Source organism: Acanthochromis polyacanthus, chromosome 3, assembly GCF_021347895.1.
Source record: "Acanthochromis polyacanthus isolate Apoly-LR-REF ecotype Palm Island chromosome 3, KAUST_Apoly_ChrSc, whole genome shotgun sequence".
NCBI classification, from domain to species: Eukaryota; Metazoa; Chordata; class Actinopteri; family Pomacentridae; genus Acanthochromis; species Acanthochromis polyacanthus.
Window position 1 is genome coordinate 35,010,542 of NC_067115.1, and position 22,701 is coordinate 35,033,242.

Genomic DNA, 22,701 nt, shown 5'->3' on the forward strand with positions numbered 1-22,701 from the left:
AGTGAAGACACAAAGCGACACGATGTGAAATATTATGGCTTGTCTCGTGGGTTCAGAGCAGATGATGATGATGAGTGTGATATTCCTTGACAACATGACAGCAGCGTCTCTATTTTTTCCTGTGAATTCAGCATACATATTTTAACTGAGGAAGATCAGCGCTGAAATGTTGCTTGATTAAATTCACTGGATATCGACTCGCTGTGTCATTTAGTTGTCATGTGTCGTATCTGCATCGAATTAAATCAACTCATCTTTGTGATCCATACGTTGAACTGAATGTTGTCTTTTCTTTACCAACTGCACAGAACTTGCATGAAGCGAGCTGCAACCCGGGCATTGCTCTCTTGGCAACGTTGATGGATCGCTACAGTACGGATGAATATATTGCTGTGATCTTTCATCTTGCCAAATGTGACACTTCAGCACAACAGGGCATAACTCAAGGGACATCACCTGCTGTTGATGAAAGACTTGACTTTACCCAAGGGCAAACAGACTAACAGCAGCTCCAAGAGCCTAAGCATCCACAAATTAAGACGTGATAGCTGAAAGCAACGTGGAAATCCAGCGTCCTGATAGTGGGGCTGACATTTAAAGGTTGCTGTTAATTTCTCTCACTGTTGATTATCCATATTCTAAATGGGTGGCATATTCCAAGGAAGACATATCAATCAGAACACCTTGGTGTTAAGGACAGTTTGCTGCCCATGGCCAAAACAAACCAGCAGTGACTGTCTCTGCTGTGTCAAACAATTTTACACTATTTCCACTTTTAATCCTTTGTGGAAACATATAAATCATAGAAGAACTGAAGTTTTTATTTGTCACTGTGTAAATCCATTGAAATTTGCATGGAACTTCTAGCAATCAGCAGCAGTTTGCACATGGATGGGTGTGGTCTCTGGCGATGCTGTGGGCCTTTATTTCTTAGCTGGCTAGCATACACTGAGTCCTGTGCTCCCACAGTCTTTGCGATGTGGGAGAAGTCCCTTCTGTTTTCAGTGGTGCAGCTGGAGAACCAGACTGTGCTGCAGCAGCAGTCATCAACTCAATGACTGTCGATAATATTATAATATATATCAGTGGTGTAGATATACCAATCAGGCAAAACATCATGATTACCTGTCTAATATTGTGTTGGTTCCTTTATGCTGTAAAAACTCCTCTGACCCAGTGGGGCATGGACTCAGGACCACTGGGGATGTCCTGCAGCAGTGAATTCTGTGTCTCCTGTGGGTTGCAGGGTGAGACCTAAATAGATCAGGCTTATCCTTTCACATCCCACAGATGCTCAATAAGATTTGGATGTGGGGAGTGTGGACCCTTGGCGAACACCTCAGCTCTGTTGTGCTACCTGGGCCACTCCTGAGCAGCGTCTGCGGGGTGTTGGGGTGCATTGTCCTGCCCAGGGTAGCAAACACCACCAAGGACTGCTGTTTACATGAGGGTTGAGGGGTCGAGGGGCTGCTTGACCTGCAATGTTTAGGTGGGTGGTACATGTCTACCTGGACCTGTGTGCAAGTGTTGTGCGTGAGCAAGTTTTAAGGTTGTTAATTTTATCTATTGTTTACTGTTTTTATTGTAAATTTGCTGCTGCCCTCTTGGCCAGGTCTCCCTTGGAAAGGAGACCTCTAACCTGGTTAAAGAAATAAATGCTAAATAAATAAAAAATGTCAAACATCCATGATTGTCTATATATATATATACATATACATATATATATATACACACACACACACACACACACACACACACACACACACACACACACACACACACACACACACACACACACACACACACACACACACACACACACACACACAATAAAATCATGTACCACTGCAAAGGAATGCTAACTATCAGCATGTCTGCACATAAAGTGCTTTATCTGTACTTTTCAGTCTGATAGAACAAATGCGCTCTTATTTTAATCAGTTCAGCTGTCTATAAAGGCAGCCTCACATTTTTCTTGTTTTTCTAGCCTGTAAACGTGCCTGAAGCTCATTTTTCGTCCATTTTTTACTGCATGTAGCTACAGTAATTGTGCACTTGTCTCTGAGTGCTTCCAAAATGTGGGTGACATACAGCTCAGCACAGTGCCTGAATGGAGCACCAGTGCTGCTGCTGCTGCTGCTGCTCCACTAATGTGCTGCTCACGCTACGCCCTCTGTGTAAACAAGTGTCACAGTGATGTGTTGGGCCACCTCGAGCTTCGAGAACAGCTTCATTGCTCAGTGACATTTGTCAAGTCTGCAGGGATGGAGTGCATTCTTCAGAAAGATATCTCCTCGTTTGGTGCTTTGAGGATGGTGGTGGAGGCTAAAGGCCTTAATTTAACACAGTCAGAGATATAAGTTGACAATCATGAGAGAAACATGGGTAAGTCTGAGGTCCAAAATGACAGCGAGACTCGCCTCGCTACTGGAGATGCATTAACCAAAGAAACCCTCAGCTAAATTCAGACAATGATATTTTGGATTTGAAGTGTAAGTGCCACTCTAATCCGCAAACCATAGTCAGAAAACAACATTTGAAGAAGAAGTCTCAGTTTCAACTGTGAAGAGAAGACTTGGAGTTGCAGGTTTGATAGGTCAAGTTGCAACAAGAAAGCCACTGCTAAGACGTCAGAATGAGATAAAGAGGCTTGGGCCATGAAACACCGAACTGATAAATCACAATTTGAAATCTTTGGTTCATCACAGAGGATTTTTGTAGACCGTCGAGTAGATGAAAGGATGGTTCCTCAGTGTGACATCAACTATCAAACATGGAAGAGGAAGCGCGATGGTCTGGGGCTGGTTTGCTGGATCCAAAGTTGATGACTTGTACAGAGTGAGAAGTACTATGAACCAAAACAGCTACCACAGTTTTCTGCAGCGCCATGCAGTACCCTCTGGTATGTTCTTAGTTGGTCAGAGGTTCATCCACCAGCAAGATAATGACCCAAAACATGAATCCAAGCTATGCCAGAACTACTTTAGGAAAAAAGAACTAGATGGGAAGCTTGAAAACATGGAGTGGCAGCGCAGTCTCCAGACTTAAACCCCATGGAGCTGGTTTGGGATGAACTGGATAGAAGAGTGAAAGCAAAGCAACCTACAAGAACCGCACATTTATGGGAACTTTTGTACCAGAGTTGGGAAGAATTTTCTGAAGAATATTAGATTTCCATTGTGGACAGAATGCCTCGAGTGTGTTCAGCTGTTACATCTGCCAAAGAGGGTTACTTTGATGAGTCAAAAGTTTAGGATACATTTTGATGTCTAAATTGTTTTTTTTGTTTTTTTTTACTTCATTTGTTTATTTGTTCTATGCTTTCATTTCAGAGTACAATGAGACATTATCATACATACTTTCCAATAAAAAACTGGAAAAATTGGTGTGTTCTAAAACTTTTGGCCGGTGGTGTATACCAATCACTTTAAGCTTCACATTGAACTACAACTCACCACACATTCACAATAATTATAATTCAGTCAGGTCTTATTAGATCCATCTCAATGTGTGTGATATTCAATAATCTTATGTAACAGTTGTTGTCACACCTTAACTCTTTCCACCGGGCTGCATCTGTCATTAGAATGCCATTTTTGCAGAGGTTACCCATTTTACTGAAGAGTCGTCTTATGAATAAAATGAGCCCCTTTATGCTGCATCAGAACTGGTGGAGATGCATTTTCAGAACTGGCTCAGCGACATCAGTGTTCACTGACTCATTGTTATCAGGCTTTTAAGGCCGAGAACAAAGAGATCAAGGTTGTTTATTTTGGCCGTACAGTTGTGAAGCTGTTACTGACTTTGGGGATGTTTTTGCAGATGGGCTGTTAGAAATAAAGCACTTGAGGGGTTAACACAATTTTCAAAAGCTTCTATTAGTGTTCGGTTAAGTTGAGATCTGGGACCTATGCCATGTTATTATCATTTTTCATAATCTTTAAACCGTTCAGAGACCTGTGACCCGAATGGAGGGATTTGTGATATTTATGCTTCTCTGCAGACATGATATAACAGAGGTTCATGTACTGTATCTGTGCTCAAACCCAAAAAATTCTTATAAAATACTGAACTGCAATGAATTACACTACATAGAAGTTAAGTTTACATTCAACCCCCAAGTACAGATGCCTTGTCATGAAAGCCACAAATCACCAAACCTGCTTTCAATTCCACTTTGAAGGTCTACGGAGGCAGATTAACTCATACACTGAACGATAATGCAGCACACCGGACTATGTTTAGACACAAAACCAGCGTGGTTAAGCTTAGGGAATCACTGTGATGTATGGTTCAAATAAGATTTTGAAAATCTGATGCTCAAGCACCATCACCAGGCTAAACAACAAAGCAGAATTAACACACACTATAAAGAATGATTTAAAATTAACTATTTCTGCCATTGTTCAAAAAAATTTTCACTGTTATTTTACAGTTTTCTAGTTTTCTTAAAATACAGAAAATAACTAGTAAAATCACAGAAAAATGTATTTCATTTAACTGTAAAAAAAAGAAGCCCAAACTCTAAATGTCCGCATTAAAAATATTTAAAAATAAAATATATTAAATATTTTTTATTTATAAATGTGATTTTTTTTGTTTACAAGGTTTGACTGTAAATTTATATTAAATCAGCTAAATTACCATTATTTTGCAAATGTTTGTATTTATTTTTGCTGTACTTAAAATTTTTAAAAAATATAATATTCCAACATTTTTCAACTTATTTTTTGTCACTTTTGCTGCCAGGTTTTTACAGTTTTCTTATGGAATTTTGTTTTACGGTGTGTTAATGGATGTAAAAACAGATAAAGATTATGCAAAATATCACAAACAACAAAAACACTCCACTTTTTGCATTGAAAGAACCTTGTGAAACATTAATCTAGTTAAAGCCCACATTTTTTTTTGAAGTGAAATGTGTAGACATTTGTTGTCTTGGTAACAAAAAATAAACATGATTATGGTTTAATGAGCAAGGCTTAAAAGCTTTGGGGGAAAAAAAGCTTTTAAACATGACATGAAGTCAGTTTCTTTACTGGTGCAATCCTCCTTCTGAAAACCTTTGGACTTTTTTAATAAAATCACCTGACTTTCTATAAAATCAACTTACTCCTGGTAAAAAAAAATTCATCACTCAGGTGCCCGGTAAACATATTGTTACTTGAAAGTAAATGTATTTTGTCGAGCTTGTCCCTTTGGATTGTGGTAGTTTTCTTGGTGAGGTCATTTTGAAATTTTCCATCACATTTGTTCTTTTTCTTTTTAATTACTTGCTGAAGTGACTTTTGCTGTACGATGATGTAGCAGGTCTTTACTATCTGCTTCATCTCTTCATACATTATTATCCACATGTGAGTAAACTTGCAGCTCAGTTGCTGAATCACGGCCCATCAGGTTAATTGATGGCACCGTGGTAACAAAAGCCTCAGGGTTTGGTGTGTGAACGCTGCCATTCTTCATGTTTTCGAAATCAGAACTCCTCTTTCAGACGTAGTAGCTCAGATGCGATACATATCATGCTCTCCTTGTATCAGCCCACAGCATGTAAACACAATTTTGTTGTCGTTCCTTCCTTATCGTCGAGAACTTCTTTGGCAATCAGTGTAATTCAGGTTATATCCTGAGCTCTGTCAGACCTCTGCCTCTGTGTGTGTGTGTGTGTGTGTGTGTGTGTGTGTGTGTGTGTGTGTGTGTGTGTGTGTGTGTGTGTGTGTGTGTGTGTGTGTGTGTGTGTGTTTGTTTGCTGTGGTTTGATAACATTAGACTACTGGGAGTAAATCTGTGGTGGTGTGGACGCCTGCAGAGCTCAGATTAAACTTGAATTATCAGTGTAGAGACTGCTTGCTGCTTCCTCCTCAATCATAGAGGTTCATCTCCTGGTTGTTATTGCTGTTTTACCCTGTAGAAAAGGAACGGCAGCAGGCAGTCGAGTTCCCCGGGACACTGAAGAAACATGTCACTCTATAGAAACTTTGGCTGCCAACTATTGTACCGATCTGCTTATTCATTCTATTGCAGTTTGACCCTTGTGACTGTTCCCATATTCTCAGTAACTTGAGCTATCACAGCGGGGCCTGAATGAACAAATGTGATCCTGTTTGGAATTGTAGAGGAAGCCATGAATGCAGCTGCCACACGATGTCCATATTTTCACTTCAAACCTTTGAAATGAAAATAACAGTGGTTTTAGTATCCCAGACCTTCAGTAAAGACAAAATTAAACTGCAGTTATGAAACATTTTGAAATGAAATCTTATCCTTTTATGTTCCTTACAAGTATGTGTGACATTAAAAGAACCCGTTTTCTCTCAACTCTGCTTGATTAGAAAATGATCATCCCTTTTAGACTATGACTGCCATGTCTCTCTACTGTATAATCATACTGGCACACTCTTCTGATGAAGTGACGCATTTTCTCAGCCTGCTTTTGATCTTAGTTTCCAGATATGTGGTGCATATGGAATAGTTCTTCAGGGCAAACTGTTTTTCACACCTTTGTGCTACTTTATGTTATCTGATGAAACATTTCACCGAAGTTGTAAGGCATTTATTTATATTATATTATCTCACATATTCTCCTGATTTATCATCACCGATGAATGCATTATGGTGAGCATATTAGGAAACCCATCTGTGCAGATTCTCATCCAGGTCATTGTAATCACAGGAGCTTCAGCAGAAATCAACTGGACTTCTCTTGTAGGTTCTTTAAGACGTTTCACCTTCATCTAAGAGGCATCCTTAGTTCAAACTGACTAATGGGGAGTTACAGAGTTTATGGCCCCTCCAGCTCTCACGGTGGTTTATTATTGACCAGGACTCACCTGTCTCAAGGTGTGAATTGTTGCAAAAAACAGGTGGTCCACCAACAACGACAGCAATCATGGAGGTGGAGCTGCTAGTTTACACAACAAAGGATGCAAATCTGCCAAGTCAGGAGTGACTTAAGATGGTAATGATGGCAAGACTTTCTGGGGAGAGACCTTATCTCATTTATGAGTCACTCCAGCTCACATTTCAGCTCATGTGAGCTGGAGTGACTATAAATTGTGTAACTCCTCATTAGTCAGTTAGAACTGACGAAGCCTCGTGGATGAAGCATTACCATTCATTCAATTAGTGGATGCATCATTTCAATGATTTTTTCATCCTCACAAAGAACATGCTCATGGATCCTGAAGAGCCATATGAGCTACAAGTCCAGAGTCTTTGAATCCTAAGTCCAGATCTGTAGGACTAAAGAAAGGGAAGGTCAACACGCAGATATCACATATTTTCCAAAAAATCAGAGGAGAACCAGGAAAAGAGAAATGGCATCTATCAGAGCAACCAACCAAGAGTTAGATGTCTGACTAGCTTCAGTGGACTATTCGGGCATAACAGGTAAGTAGAAGGAAATACTAACATGGCATCCTCTCATGGATCATCAAAACTGCGAGCTGAACATCAGTTTGGGGGACCAACTGAAGTTCCCAGAAGCTGCTGCGAAAACTCTGAGGCCAGACTGATCTGGAAAACTTTAAAGCAGATCATTCTCTCAGAAGAACTGTTCTCTGGGAGGACTGCACTCAGGAGGTCATCAAGAAGAAGACAAAGAAGTATCCTGAACCAGTGGAAGATCACCAAGACAGTGGGTGGAAAGTGAAGAGAGAACGCATTGATGTGAGATGCAGAAGAGGGTTTACAGACCAGTTTTAAACCTGCTTTAAAACTATTTCTACATTTTTTGGAGTGGAATAAAGAAAAAAATATTGACCAAGACAATATTGTTGACTGACTATTTTCCTTCAACTTCACAAAATCACTTGAACTCGCCTTAATGACTTTTGTGCTGAAGCTGTGGCTTTGAAAACATTCGATATAATCATATAGGTTATATGCAGCCTACTTAGCATGAAAGGAGCAAAGAATTTTGCATGACCACTTTTCACTAACTTCTGTATCCAACCTTACTTTTAACCGATTGTCTTACCAGCTTTTACAACATTGGCTTCATATGTTGGCTGGTTGACTTTTTAACTGACTGACCTCAGAGAGTGAGAGTGTCAGTGCATCCAAAGTCACTGCCAGGCTGTTGGTGAGAATAATTAACATTTAACCTTTACCTCAAACACTGAGGTTGTCGATGGGAAAGCTCACCAGAGGATGTAGTTTTATGAAAATGTTTTATTGAATCTGTAACTTCCTCCTTTGTCTGCCAGGTTGGGAAAAACAGGAACAGGTCGATGGGAATTGTGGAAATGCAATAAAATCTGTGTTAGAGACCTTGAAATCTCTTTGTATTATACAGAGTCATTTCTGGCCTACAACAGTCATCCGTTGTACAGTGAGTAAAATGTTCTCCCATCTGGTTGTACATACAGGCCAAATAGGTGCAGGACCAACAGAAATAAAAAAAAAAAAATCAGTGCAACTGATCTCCTATTCAGTGATTTTATTTGATTTATTTTGATCTGTTGTGGGTTTAGAGTGTGATGTATTATGTATCGCTTTGTTTTTCTGTTTGCTGCTGATTGTAGGACAAATTTTCCCACAGGGATAATTACAAATACCTTTAACCTTCAACCCCTGCAGGGTCTACAACATGCGGAGCATCATAATGACCAGCAGGAAAACTGAGGCAGCAAAAGTTGCCTCAAGGTGGCTATGGGTCAAGAAAGGACAGCCTTAGGTGATCTTACCTTATTTGGATACAACCCAGGGCTTGATCAACCCTGGCTGTTTCCTGGGTCACATTTTCTGATGCTGAAAGAACCAAAATAATAATAATAATAATAATAATAATGATACTAGTACTAATAATAATAATTTTATTTATCTAGCACCCTAACGAATAGTGTTCACAAGGTGCTTTGACAGCTAAAACATGCAACACAGACAATCAAGCAGAGCAGTCAACTAAAATAAATAGTAAAAATGAGCAGTGAATGAATAATTAGCTAGATTAGCACGCACATCAAACAAGGGATCCAGGTGCTTTAAAAATTAAAGAAAAGATGGAGGGTTAAAAATTAGAAATTAACAATCAAAACAAGAGAGAACATATAAAATAAACAGGACATAATACAAAATAAAACACTAAAACTAATAAAAGTTAAACGTCAAATTCACATAAAAGCAAGTTTTTAAAAGTGGGCTTCCAGAAGTGATTTACTGACTCTGCACGCCTTATCTCCTCAGGCAGTGGATGTTAAGGATCTTGCTCTGGTCCCTGCCCTTCTTCCCCCTTTCTCCTCTTTTTCCTCCTTTCTTGTTTCCTGATCTGTTTCGGTTTTGTCCTGCCTTTTTGGTTCCCTGTCTGTTGCTCTCCTCATGTCTCTCTCTCTCCCCTGCCACCTTCGCCCTCCTGGCTCCAGCCTGCACTCTGCCTGCTAATTGCCCCAAATGATTGTCAGCTGCAGTAATCAGTAAACTACAGTGGCCCGACAAGGGCTATTACGCGCCGCAAACAAAAAAACCGCAATACAAACGGCCAAAACGCAATACAAACGATCAAAACGCTGCAAACACAGGAATGATGCAACCCAAAAACACATAAACAAATGCAACAGAGAAATGCTGCAACAAAAAAACGATGCATTCACAGAAACGCTGCAAAGCAAAAACACACAACCGACAAAACAAATGCAAAAGGGAAATGCTGCATACAAACCCGAAACAACTGCAAGAGAGAGACGCTGTCAAATTCACGGAAGGTCGCGCAGGCCCACTAGGGGAGCAGACCATACGGAAGGGACTGATCTTTTATACCGACAGGAAATACCCATGGGAGGAAGTTGGCCAAAAGCAACAGCGGGATAGAAGTTTGCAACACTTGGAGAGGAGAATAAAAAGGTATGTTTTCCCTTACGTCTTTTTTAAAACACTCGGCCCTAGTCTCTTACAGTATTATCCACACAGCAAATTTACGTAGCAATATTAGCGTGCGTTCTGTCCTAGCCAGAACCGTTGCTTAGGTGACGCCATCCAGACAGCTCCCCCTAGTGGCCTGGCGGCCCTCCCGTGAATTTGGCAGCGTCTCTCCTCTTGCAGTTGTTTCGGGGGTTTGTATGCAGCATTTCCCTTTTGCATTTGTTTTGTCGGTTTGTTGTTTTTGCTTTTGCAGCGTTTCTGTGAATGCATCGTTTTTTGTTGCAGCATTTCTCTGTTGAATTTGTTTTATGTGTTTTTGGGTTTGCATCATTCCTGTGTTTGCAGCGTTTGATCGTTTGTATTGCGTTTGGCCGTTTGTATTGCGTTTTTTTGTTTGCGGCGCGTATGCCCTTGTCGGCCACCGTAGTAAACTCAGCTCACCTGTCCACAAGTTCTCCTCACTATTTAAAACCCTGCTCAGTCACTCAGTCTTGTTGGATCATAGAAGTTGATTCCCCACCAAACCTGCCACCTCTGGACTGCTACGTGGACTCTTCTGCTCTCGCCCCTTCTGAATCCCTCCTCTTGACCAGTTGCTCTCCGGTCTGTTCTTGGGGTTTTCCCCCAGCCTGTTTCCCCTCTCGGTTGACAGTTCCCCCGTAGTGCAAGTACCTCTCCTTCGCTTCTGTTTAGCTAGTCCAGTTGTGGAATTCGTAGACTTCAGTTTCTTGTTTTCTGGTTTATAGAATTTAGAGTAGTTTGGTTTTGTTCTGGCTCCGTCTAATTCAGTGCTTAGTTTATGTACTGTTTTAGCTATTTGATTTAATTAAAGGTCTTACATTTATTCTCTTGGCTGCCATCTGTGTCTGCACTTGGGTTCTCTTGCTGCGCCCCCCCCCAGGAATCATCATGAAGATGCGACCAGAGTTCATCAGGATGTCTGTTACAAGAAGTCCTGTCTTTGACCATGCACAATGATTTAGGTCTAATTTTCTCTTACCTTCTTCGCTCTGTTTGTTTTCACCAGCATCTAAGGGAGCATCTGTCTGTTTGGCTTCTAAGCAGTTCAATTGTGTTCACCAAGTAAAGTAAATACTATTCTGTTTGACTTTTAGTGTGCAGGTAACAAATTGCACCTGGAACAATAGAGTAAAACTCTGCAGCTTTATGAAAAAAAGTGCTTGAAAGTATATTTATTTAATATAAGATATTTCAGTAAGTAGGACCTTAAACAACATGTGAGTCTAACTGATGCTGCTTCAGTTCATGTTACCACTGCATTTGTAAACATTTTTCTGCTGTTATTTCCTCTCAAGCTCGTGGCACCGGTGGGAGATGGCCCCATGCTTTTAAGACTGTAGATACAGCTCTGAGTGACATGGTTGCCCCTCTCTAAGGCCCCATCCACACGAAGACAAAAACGCTTAACAGTTTCAAAACGATCACCATAAGACGAAGGCGTCTCAGAAATTGTGTGCGTCTACATGGATTGCACTCGATCGCATGGACAACGCTGTTAAAAAACACATGCTAGACTCTAGGGGCGCGCTGTAACGATATGACGGAAACACGTGCAAACAGAAGAAAAACAGTGGGCCATGCACACTTGCGGCAAAAGTTGTAAACAGAGACCAAGCCGGGAAGTAATAAAGTGCCGTATAATGTCCTCGATAATTGTTGTTCAACTCGGTGGTGATTGAGAGAAGGAGATTTTGCTGCAACAGGGATAGTAGGGTCACTAGCTTCGTTGCCGCATGTGGCGCATGCGTGTCAGTGAAGATACGAAACTATGGCGCAAGCGTATCTGAAAAGTAGCAGATAGCCAGTAAACACGGAGCTGCGTATACGGCGTTTCAAAATCTTTCCACTCTGGAACCTGGTTTCAAAAATGATCGTTTAACAGACCCCAAACGCCGTCTTCGTGTGGATGATACGCAGATTCGGCAAGAAACTTATGCGTTTAGACCTCGGTTTGTCTTCGTGTGGATGGGGCCTAAGTCATCTTGTCACCGCATGCAATGCAAGACATATGAATCTCTGGAAATTCAAGACTGAGACATTGATTCAGAGGTCTGCTAAACTACTGGGACACTGCTGTGTTCACAAGAGCTCTATTCTGAGGTACAATGAAAAGTCGAGTCAAGACATTTTGTGGTTCAGCTTTCTAGTGAAATGTACCTTCACATGGCTACAACACATATGAGATGTACTAAGATTGAAATTACACTCGTTTACAATCAGGGGCACCACCGAATCTGAAATTAATTACTAATGCTTCAGATTGAATATTAACAACTTATGTGAAGATCTGTTGGATGATTTGGTTCAGGAATACAGAGACAGAATGGCATCTCTGCACGTTTATGCTAAAAATAAAACCAAAGCTCATAATTATAAAGAAAATGTTCACGCCATTACTCAGTAAACATGAACACCATAATGAAAGGAAAAAAGAAATACAGTAAACACACTAGAAAAGCCCAATTTTAAAGCCCATAATAAGTAGGCAGAATCCATTAAAATAGTACGAAAGCCTATGTTGCTTTTCTTTAATATAGAAAGTTCTGGAGATAAATTTAAATCATCTAACCAATCATGGATGTGTTCATCTCAAGGGGTGGTCTGGAGCTTGAGTCCACGAAGCCAAATACCTTGAGAAATTAATTTTAGTGGAGTTCTTAAAAGTACAATTCAATTGGTACATATGTACCATCTGAAATCCCACTGAACATGAGATTAGAATGACAGGAACCATATGTTGATAATAGAAAAGGTGTAAACATGCACAGAAATCTGGAATCTCAGGATACATGATAGTAAACTTAGAATGTAACGAAGAACACAAGCAGATGCATTCAATAATAAGACTTAAGAAGTATAGGTACTTAAGATTAACAACCTCTTTTCTTCAATACTGGTCCTGTGACCTAGCCTAGCTGCGCTAGACAACCCACGGCAACGAATTTAATTCTCTGCCAGGGAGGGTCTAGTTACTCTCTATAAGGCTCGAGGTTGGATGCTCCTAAAATTGGCCGGACGAATCACCATGAAGTGTAGAGTCAGAAGGCGGGCGTAACTAAGTGACGACAGAGGCGCGACAATTCTGACAGAAACAACCGGCGCACAATAAACAGTTATCTTTCGACTCGGCTTTGGCCACAGCCCTTAAAGATTTGAAGCTAAAATTCAACTTGAAAGATAAACAAAGGACGGCACTGAAGTGTTTCATTGAGAAGAAAGACGTATTTGGACTTATGCCGACGGGATATGGCAAATCCTTAATATACCAGTTGGCTCCGCCGGTTGGGAAGCTAATGGGACTTAGCCACAATCCGCCGGCGCTCTAGGAATTATGTCAGCCTATTCATTGCGCTGATTGGTTGTATACCTACCCAATTGCTGCAGAGTGATTTGAAAGACAACCTTTTAGCCCACCTCCCTCCCTGTCAAGCGATCCTAGACCCTTGTGTTTTAAGAGCTGGGTCTAGCGCGGCTAGGCTACCTGTGACCTGGAATAGAGATTGAGTCCAGATGCTGGATCATCACTCCAGTGATGCTAAATTTCTATAATTTCAGGATTTAAAACAATTTGGACAATTTTTGTTTTTAAAGTTCTGGGTGTTAGGAAAGGAGCAAGGTCAGGAGGTCACCATGAAGGATGCAATCTCCTCTTCTTCAGAGGTGTGGTTATCTTTACAACTTTATGAGTGTTAACAGGTCCTGGTGGCGGTAGGAGACATCCTGTTCTCTCAAAGGGCTGTGAGAGGTCATTTTGATGTAAACATCCAACTTGCATGTTCCCTTTTTTGGTGAGAGTTGTAGGTCAGCCATTTTCTGAAATGGTTTCCTACCAAGCTAGTACCTAGCTTTGAGAAAAGGGTATCTGGATTCTCTGGGTGCTCCGCTCCTCAGTCTGCTAGAGTTTTTACTGTTTACTGTCACTTTCGACTGTAAGCTATAATTCTGCACTCTCACCTGGCTGAGTGGCACGTCATTACACTGTATTTCACAGCTGACATAATATCGTACAAATAGTTGATGGGGTTTGACATTAGGAAGCTGTTTCCATGAGCATCGAGAAGTTGCTGAAGTTGATACGGTTCAAAGAGCGGTGACGAGTGCGATTTATTTCATCTTGCCATCAAAACAAGCCTTTCTTTCTGCTGTCTTTTCCATCATTCTGAACGTGCTCTCAGCGGAGGCAGCATGTACATCAAGTGAAATCTGACCTTCCTTTCTGTCAAGTGTTTCTTTTTAGCTCCTCGGCAGATTTTAGGTGGATGTGATGAGTGACAGAGGGAAAGAAATCAATTAGTGTGAAAAATGAAACATCTGTCATGCCGTCGATGATGCATGGATGACCTGCGTTTGCTGTCCAGGTGGTTTCCACACAGCCAAAAATAAATACCAGCCCATCAGTATTAATGTTGAGCATGTGTTTGCCCTGTGGTTACCTGTCGGCCACGGAAATCAGATCCGCTTTCATGTATCATCAAAAGTCTACACTGTCTACGTAGCATCTGTGTTGAGACTTTGTTTGATAGCATGCAAGACTTGCTAGCTTCATTACGTATCCGCCCTCTTTTGAATATTTGATAAGTATGGAGTCAGTGCAGCGGTGGTCTGCATTTAGCTGTTGAAAGTCTCCTAGAAGACTGAAACCGGGATGCTAACAGCAGGTAACCTCAAACCCCCTGAGGCTAAACATTAACCAGAGGCAGTTGCATGGTATTTTTCCCAAACAGAGAAAGAAACAACACTGCAGAGTTTTTTTTAGAAAATAAAAGATCCAATGTTATGATAATGATTAGTCTTAAATGACTCATCGGGCAACTAACAAAGCAGGCAGCCTCTCTTTTGACAATATCCCTGTGTGAGTGCAATCCTCTAAATATATTCTCGATTATTTTGTCAATTTCATGCCTTTTTTTAAATCTTGCAACAAAGAGCTGCCATTGTGCAAACTATAATACATGATAAATTATTCAAGAAAAAGTCAGCGGATAAAAATCTTTCGTTCTAAAGAGAAATGTCAAATCATATTGAGTTGTGATATACTTTAGTGCGTGTATTCCAATTTACACAGCTGAGGTCTCTTCATGTGCACTGAAACACCTGTCTCCGTGAGGACGTTTAATATAAACGCAACACTTTTGTTTTTGCTCCCATTTTTATGAGATGAACTCAAAAATCTAAAACTTTTTCCACATACACAATATCACCATTTCTCTCATTGTTCACAAATCTGTGAACAGGGCAGTCTCAGGCACACCTGTGGACTAATCATGGTGTCTAATCAGCATCTTGATATGGCACACCTGTGAGGTGGGATGGATTATCTCAGCAAAGGAGAAGTGCTCACTATCACAGATTTAGACAGATTTGTGAACAATATTTGAGAGAAATGGTGATTTTGTGTATGTGGAAAACGTTTTAGATCTTTGAGTTCATCTCATAAAAAAATGGGAGCAAAAACAATAGTGCTGCTTTTATATTTTTGTTGAGTGTACTTTAACCCTCCTGTTGTCCCCATTTACTGGTACCAAAATATATTGTTTCCTTGTCTGAAAAAAAAATCCCAAAATTCAGCAAAAAAAAATAAAAAAATCCCAAAATTTCTGAAAATTTGCAAAACCTTCAGAAAGAAAATTCGAATAATTCCTTAAAAGTTTTATTTAAAAAAATCTTCCAAATTTGGCAAGACTATTCTTGTAATTATTTTCAAAAATGAGCAAAAATCTTCAAAAAAAAAATTCTAAAAATATCTAAATGATTACATATTTATCAGTAAAACGCAAGGGCGTCAGTTTGTTTTTAAAAGTGTGTGTGTGTGTGTGTGTGTGTGTGTGTGTGTGGGGGGGGGGGATGGAGACCACAGCACTTTGAGAAAATGTCGAAGGCAAAATGCTACTAGCTGGGCTCGAAGTCACAACCACCCCACCAAAAGCAGAGGCTCAACTTGTTGAGCTATTAGTACATACAGGTAGAGGGGTCTGTGGGCCGCTATAATACTAATTCTCCCGGGCCGAAATTTTGCCCCTGCACGCCTCTGGTCGGAGCTTCCACTTGGCACAGGTGCAAATTTAGCATCTGCACGTTTTTTTTTAACCTCACGAAGGTGTGCTGCATGTCTGTGCAACTCTCTGCCGAGTGCGGATGGTGCGTTCAGGAGCGTCGGAATTTTCTATACTACTGAAAATAACTGGGTTTACAACGGCTTACATGTGAAGAATTTGAATGTGTTGGAGACAAAATGACCCCTGACAAAAAGTGGGGGGGACACGTCCCCACCGTCCCCCCTAAACTGACGCCTATGGTAAAACGTCTAATATTTTCTTTAAGAACGTTCACAAATTCACTGGATTTTGGTTGATTTTTTTTTTTGTGAATGTTCTTAAGAAACATTTTTAACATTTCTTTCTTCCACCAAATAATGTTCAAAGATTTTCCAAAAATGCTGAAAATGGGGACATCAGAAGTTTTCACTGTGAAAATATATATATTTTTTCCCACATTTTCAAACTTTAAACTGGGTCAGTTTTGACCCGCAGGACGACAGGAGGGTTAAAGGATGAAGATATGGAGAGAAACACAAAAATACACAACACTGACAGCAGAGGCTGTGCATTCTTCACTTAATGCTCTGACTCGGTCCCATCATCTGACATCAGAACTTGTTCCATCACCAAAGCATTGATACCGATCCGTCCTCAAAATCTCAGTGAACTCATCACTTGTCATCCAAAAGCTTTAAGTCTGTTTACTGAATACGGATTTCAAATGACCTCGTTTGACTCTTTCCTATTTTTTTTAATCCCTTAAAACTTTTACCATGCAATGTCCAGTCTGGCTTTGTCAACTCACTGAGCCTTTCAACAAAAAAAACTGTTTAAAGTCCAATTTCTTCCTGCCTGCTGCAGCTTAACATTATAGCAAACTTCTCAAACAAGCGTGTAACTAATAACATTATTAGCTGGCTGCAATTCATTTAGATATCTCTTTAGGGATGCTGGCTACTGGCAGGCTTAAATTAAACAGTTTCCTGCTACAATTGCAAATATGGGTTGAGAGGCATGAATGCACTGAACCAACAAAACAAATAAGAAAGGAACATGAGTTACACCGCAGTGGTTGAATTTTGCTTTCATAGGAGGTAGATTAGGTTTTCATTTCAGAGTAATATGAAGTTTTATTTCCATTTTTTGTTGCACGCCTTGGACTACACAGAAGTGATGCTGCACTGAAAATCTAACCTTTTAGGATGAAATGCTCAGCCCTTGAAAAGACTCGAGGAGTGCTCAGTAAAAGCATATAATGTTGTCTTTTATAGAGAACTCTGCTGTCAGTCTCTTTGGCCAGAATGTTCTGAGAATACTCCTATTTTTAGATCAATTTAGTCCCTCCGTTTGTCGCCAGGCTTCTGGTTGTGACTGTATTTGTTTTGAAGTGCTCCATGCGGATGGCAGCAGTGCATGTCATTTTCACAGATACCTATGTTGATATTAGTGCGCCATGAAAAAGATTTATGGTTATCAAAAACATAAAACTGCAGACATAAAGTGCAGCAAGAGGCCAAAGATAATTTTCACAGTGACTAAGCTCATTTTGAAGGATGAGGTGAGACGCTGTAGTATCTAGTTGAGGTGGTTTTGGCATGTGGAGGCATCCTGGAGGCATCCAAGGATTTAGGAAACCCTGGGGCAAACCTCAGAACAAGCTGGAGGGATGATATATTGTAGCTGCCATGACGAAGCCTCAGGATGCTGTTACACTGCTGCTGTACTTTCTTTTCCTTTGTCCCTTTAGCGTACTTTCAAGTGTAATCTAACTCAGTCCCAGTAATATTTTCGTGATCTTTAGCGCACTGGGGTACATCTCGGTCACTGTTTCATTTCTTTATTCAGAATTTGACTTCTTCCCGCCACAGCAGCACACATAACCTCGCTTCATTTGATCTCTTTTCCAGCCACAAATCACCCCTAATTACTAGGTAGTCAAGGTTACAGTGCCTCTAATTCGAGGGAGATTTTTAGCTTTTATGGTGTGACCAGCAGTGTTAGAGGGAGTATTCAGAGTAGGTCAGTTAAAAGTACAAGTTCTGCACTGTGCTACTTAAAGTATTCATTAGAATGCTCAGAAATGAACAATTGTGCACCTTTGTGTTGCAAAATATATTATTAGGTTGTTATTACCAAAAATGTGGAAGCATTTTACCGTTACAGAATTATCCACCATCAGTTTATGACCTAAAGCTCAACACAAATAGGTTCTGCAGCAAGACCCAAAGTACACAAGTAAGTCCACTTCTGATTGGCTGAAAAGGAACTAAAAGCAGGTTTTTGAATCAAAATCCAGACTTGAATCCAGTTGAGATCCTGTGACAAGACTGAATTTAAGCTATTCTGCAGAGAAGAGTGGACCAGAATTCCTCCATGGTGATGTAAAAGACTGATGACAAGCCAGAACAAACATTTAGCTGCAGTTTTTGATGCCAAGAGACCAACCAGTTATTGGGGGGCAATTACTTCTCCACATGTATGTTTTCAACAATTCTTCCAAAATCTAGAATTTAAAAATGGCATTTTGTGCTTTGTCGATTACTTCTGGCTAATATCTAATAGATATTAAATTGATAATCTAGGACATTTATGTGTGACAAAATGTAAAATTTCTGTAGGGGGACAAACATTTTTGTGTGGCACTGTATGCATATATTTTTATTTTTTGTACAGCATCTTATGTTTAAAAAAGGGGGGATGCTTTAATAGAAATATTCAGCAACATGATTAGTTTCCATCCAGTTGTTGTGGTGTGAATGCAGTAAAAGCCTCCTGAGAGCTGTGCAGTTTAGGGGAGCTGGTATTTGGCTGTTTCACAGCAAGTACACACAATCAGGTGCTCCTTTCAATGAACTCGAAATCACAGCATTGAGGGAACAGAAGAGTGAGTCATATTCATCTCTAACACTCACAAGCCCTTTCTGGGGGAAAAATATTTCCCCAATGCACCCTCATAATGTCATAATGAATCAAAAAAAAGAAAAGTCGAACCTATGTGATTTCAATATCGACTGGTTTGCAGCTTTGTTCTCTCATATGTGCAAATAACCGTGCTGCATTGACAGCTATTTTGATAAGCGTGACACATGGGGTATTTACCTGAAATAAATTCATGTATTATGAATTATATTTTCATTACCTTGGCATAAAGTCTTGTGAGATGATAACGGCTGCAGAATATCATCACATTGTCAAACGGGCCAGCATTTTATTGTGAAAATCATGAATTATTCATTCTCGCTCACTGGTTTTAAATAGAGACGTGAATTGTCTTTTCACTGACAGACAAACACGGACAGATCCTCTTCTCAAACCACACAAACGCCCTGCAATATGGCTCGTTTATCTCTTAATTTGCAAGCAAGTTTCCTCCCAATTACATATTCATGGATTCACAGGGCAGAATGGGCACCTCTGAGAGAAATATATTCTATTTGGCTTTGTATTGATTTTTAAATACATTAATTTTGATTCAAATGAGTGGAACGTGAAGTCTCTGTTGAAGGATAGGTGGTTATGAATTCTAATTCTGCTCTCTTCATTTTTGCATGGCGGTTCTCTGTTGGGGCCCGAGGCACTTTTCTCTTATAACAACCGCGCTGTGCAATATCCATTTAGAGGTAAAAGTCTGACTGGAGTAATTTATCTGTCCTGAAGGCTGTTTCACTTCTAAAATCCAAAATGACAGCGGGGACCAAATCCTTACAGGATATTCACTCGGCTTAATCCTCTGCTCTTGAACACACTCACTGAACATTCAGTGCATTTATATTCAACTCTTAATTGCAGAGGTTGAATAAGTTAATAAATCTATGTGTATAAATCCAAAAGATTAGCCTGTCTTTTTCTCTCTTTTCTTAATTGTCACCAAATCCCATGAAAAAAGTCGTATTCTCACTGAAGTTGTAATCTTTAAAAAATAGGTCATGCATGTATATACTGTCATTGTTTTCAAACCGCTTTGAAATAGCTCTGTGTTGCTCAAACAGGAGTAAATGATACATTTGTTGGGGGACCTTCTCAGCTGTGATCTGGTGCTCTAGTAAGTATTTAAGGTCATAAATTACTGCGCTTGTTAATTGTAATGAAGAGAAATGTCAGTGAGGGCGGCAGTGTGGCTCATTGATGTGTTTAGGTGTGTGTTCTCCAGTTTTCATCCAACAATGGAGGGAAAAAAAACTAATAACAAGGCAAAAAGAGGCTTTGGCTACACAGACAGACTTTAAAAAGGATAAATTTGTTGCTAGTTTTGGTCTATTTTTTTCATAACGATCACAGATTAAACATGTAAAGTCACAATCAGTGCACTGTGACATCTTGGTCAAGCACATGGGACATAAAAACTAAATGATGATCTCTATTTTTTAATAAAAATACAGTGGTGGTCATTTTGTTTGTGGGTACATCTATATTCAATGGCCACATTCTATTGTGCTATGATTTCTGCCACAAATTATGTCAAGATTTCAGCCATTGGAAACTGACTGAGCAGCCTTGGTGGGGTACTGCGCTCCCTGAGTGCTTTTCTTGTAAATTACCACCATATGAGACACTTCTCTCAAAAACCACCAAGTTCATGGTGCTGCAGGAGGAAAAGTCACAAAGGATAAACCACTTGGACATTATTAAATAGAACTTCATGACAGTCCTTTAAATAACTTGAGAGGTTTCTGGTTGTCTAAGTGAAAGACGGCATTGGCATCCACAATTCAGTGCTGCTAGCAAAAAATAGAGCATCATTGGACTTATAATTTCATTTTTGTTCCACTGGCAGCACATTAATCATGTCTTTTTTGTCCCTGTTGTACTGCCACTGAGTCTCTCCTTGCATGTTGCTGTGCCATACAACAAACTGAACAATGTAGACGTGTCAGGATCAAAGTCATAGAAGGTTGCGGCTACTTTATCATCCTCGTTTACACTTTGACGACACGCTAATTGAACACAGCGTTCACACAGCAGCGAGCTGTTACCTGCCCCATTACATCGCATACATCCAGCAGACTGGAGAACGTTGTGGCTGAGACGTAGTTGCTGAAGTTGGAGCATAAAAATCAGTGGAGTTTCTGAGACTTAAATTGGGGAAGTGAAGCCTCACTTGTGGTGATTCAGTGTTTTCCCATCTGTGGAATGAGGTGCAACATCAGCACTAAGCTACCTTACTGCACACTCACAGACGATTTAACAGCCAGCTCTTAAGCGTAGCCACGGATTAATAGAGCTTGACATAAAGCCTTTTCACTGGCTTTATCTGTTTCTTCTAAGCTTGGGGGAATTGAGCACTGGTGCTTTTCCCAGCGTGACACCAGTATCATTTGCACTGTTTCACAGTACTTTTTTTTTGCTTTTAAACTTTGGGCTTTATGCTGTGTTGGCAAGCGTCTCCACCGGCTATTGGCAATCTTTCCCTTCAGAAATTTAGATCAAAGAAGTATTGGCTGGCCTGTCCAAAGATTAGTCTATATCAAGACCCAATTCAATGCAAAGCCTCTGTAGGCTATCACATCTGATCTCATAATCCCATTGCTTATATTGTATATAGGCTCCATGTTTTCATTGTAGTGGCCCCAGACTTCTGCTAAAGACCCAAACTTTAAAATATAAACAGCAAACTGCAAGGAAACGTGGAGTTTTCACGAAATCAGACTGTGTATGTTTAATCTATTCATGCCTGATGCTTTGCGTTTTCTGTCTTATTTATCCACCTGTGTCTTAAGAAGACATGAAGAAACGGCTAGTTAAAAACACAACAGCACTGTGAGACCCAAATACTGAGGTGCAGATGTTTTAGCTGTCGACTTAAACATGGCCCCGAGTTAAATCTCCCACAGGGATTCACTGGAGAATAAAGCGATGTAATAATGGATGTAAGTTAACCGGGGTTTTCTTTTTCCAAACACAGTTGGCCTCAACCTGCATGTGACCTTCCAAAGTACAAAGTCAGTCAAAAACCCAGATCCATATTGAAGTTTTCACAAGACAGTCAGCCAGCGATAAAGTGCAGTGCTCAGAATGTGAATTAAACCGCAGCGGAGGAACTGGTTGGAAATGCTGAGAGATTAAGTGGAGATTCTTCAGAGATGAAACAGAGGATTGTGCTTCTGCTAATTGTCTCCCTCAGGGAAAGAGCGGGCTTTTTTTCTGTTTAAAATTGTAGAATTCTTGTGACTTTTTCTCTGTTTGTATTTGGAAGTGAGTGATTTCCTGATGCTATCATGCTGAATAATACAGAGCACAATTTGGCTGCTCAGACTGTAGTTGCATTGACCTGCAGGGGTCACTTGCATCACTTGCGATGAGTCCAAACACATTTCATGTGGCGGTTGGTTGTGTTTTATGTCTGACACGCATGTTACTATAAATCCGTATCAATCATAGAACTGCACATATTTGCAAACAGTCCCTTTAAGCCATGACCTTGTCTCCCGTTTAACCTCCTATGACCAGTTTCCGGCCATCTGGTGACCCATCTTTAATCTTTTTGCGTGAGCATCCGTCAGAAAATAGCTGGTTTAATTGTGTGGACTGAGCTGGCCTTTTACCGAGCCATGGGAGACAATGCAGCACACATTGTTTTTGTGTCTTCACATGGCAGCGTGTTGAATCTGACAACGAATCCTCCCCTTTAATAATCCACATCCTCAGCCATGTTTAGATCAAAGGTGGAAATGGCAGCCGTGTTTTATGTAGACACTTGTCTCACTGTAACACCGTTCTTTTTTTGCTCTTTTTCTCTCGACTGCCTTTTTTCCGCTGATACCGCAGCGTTTTTGTCGAAAACCCTCAG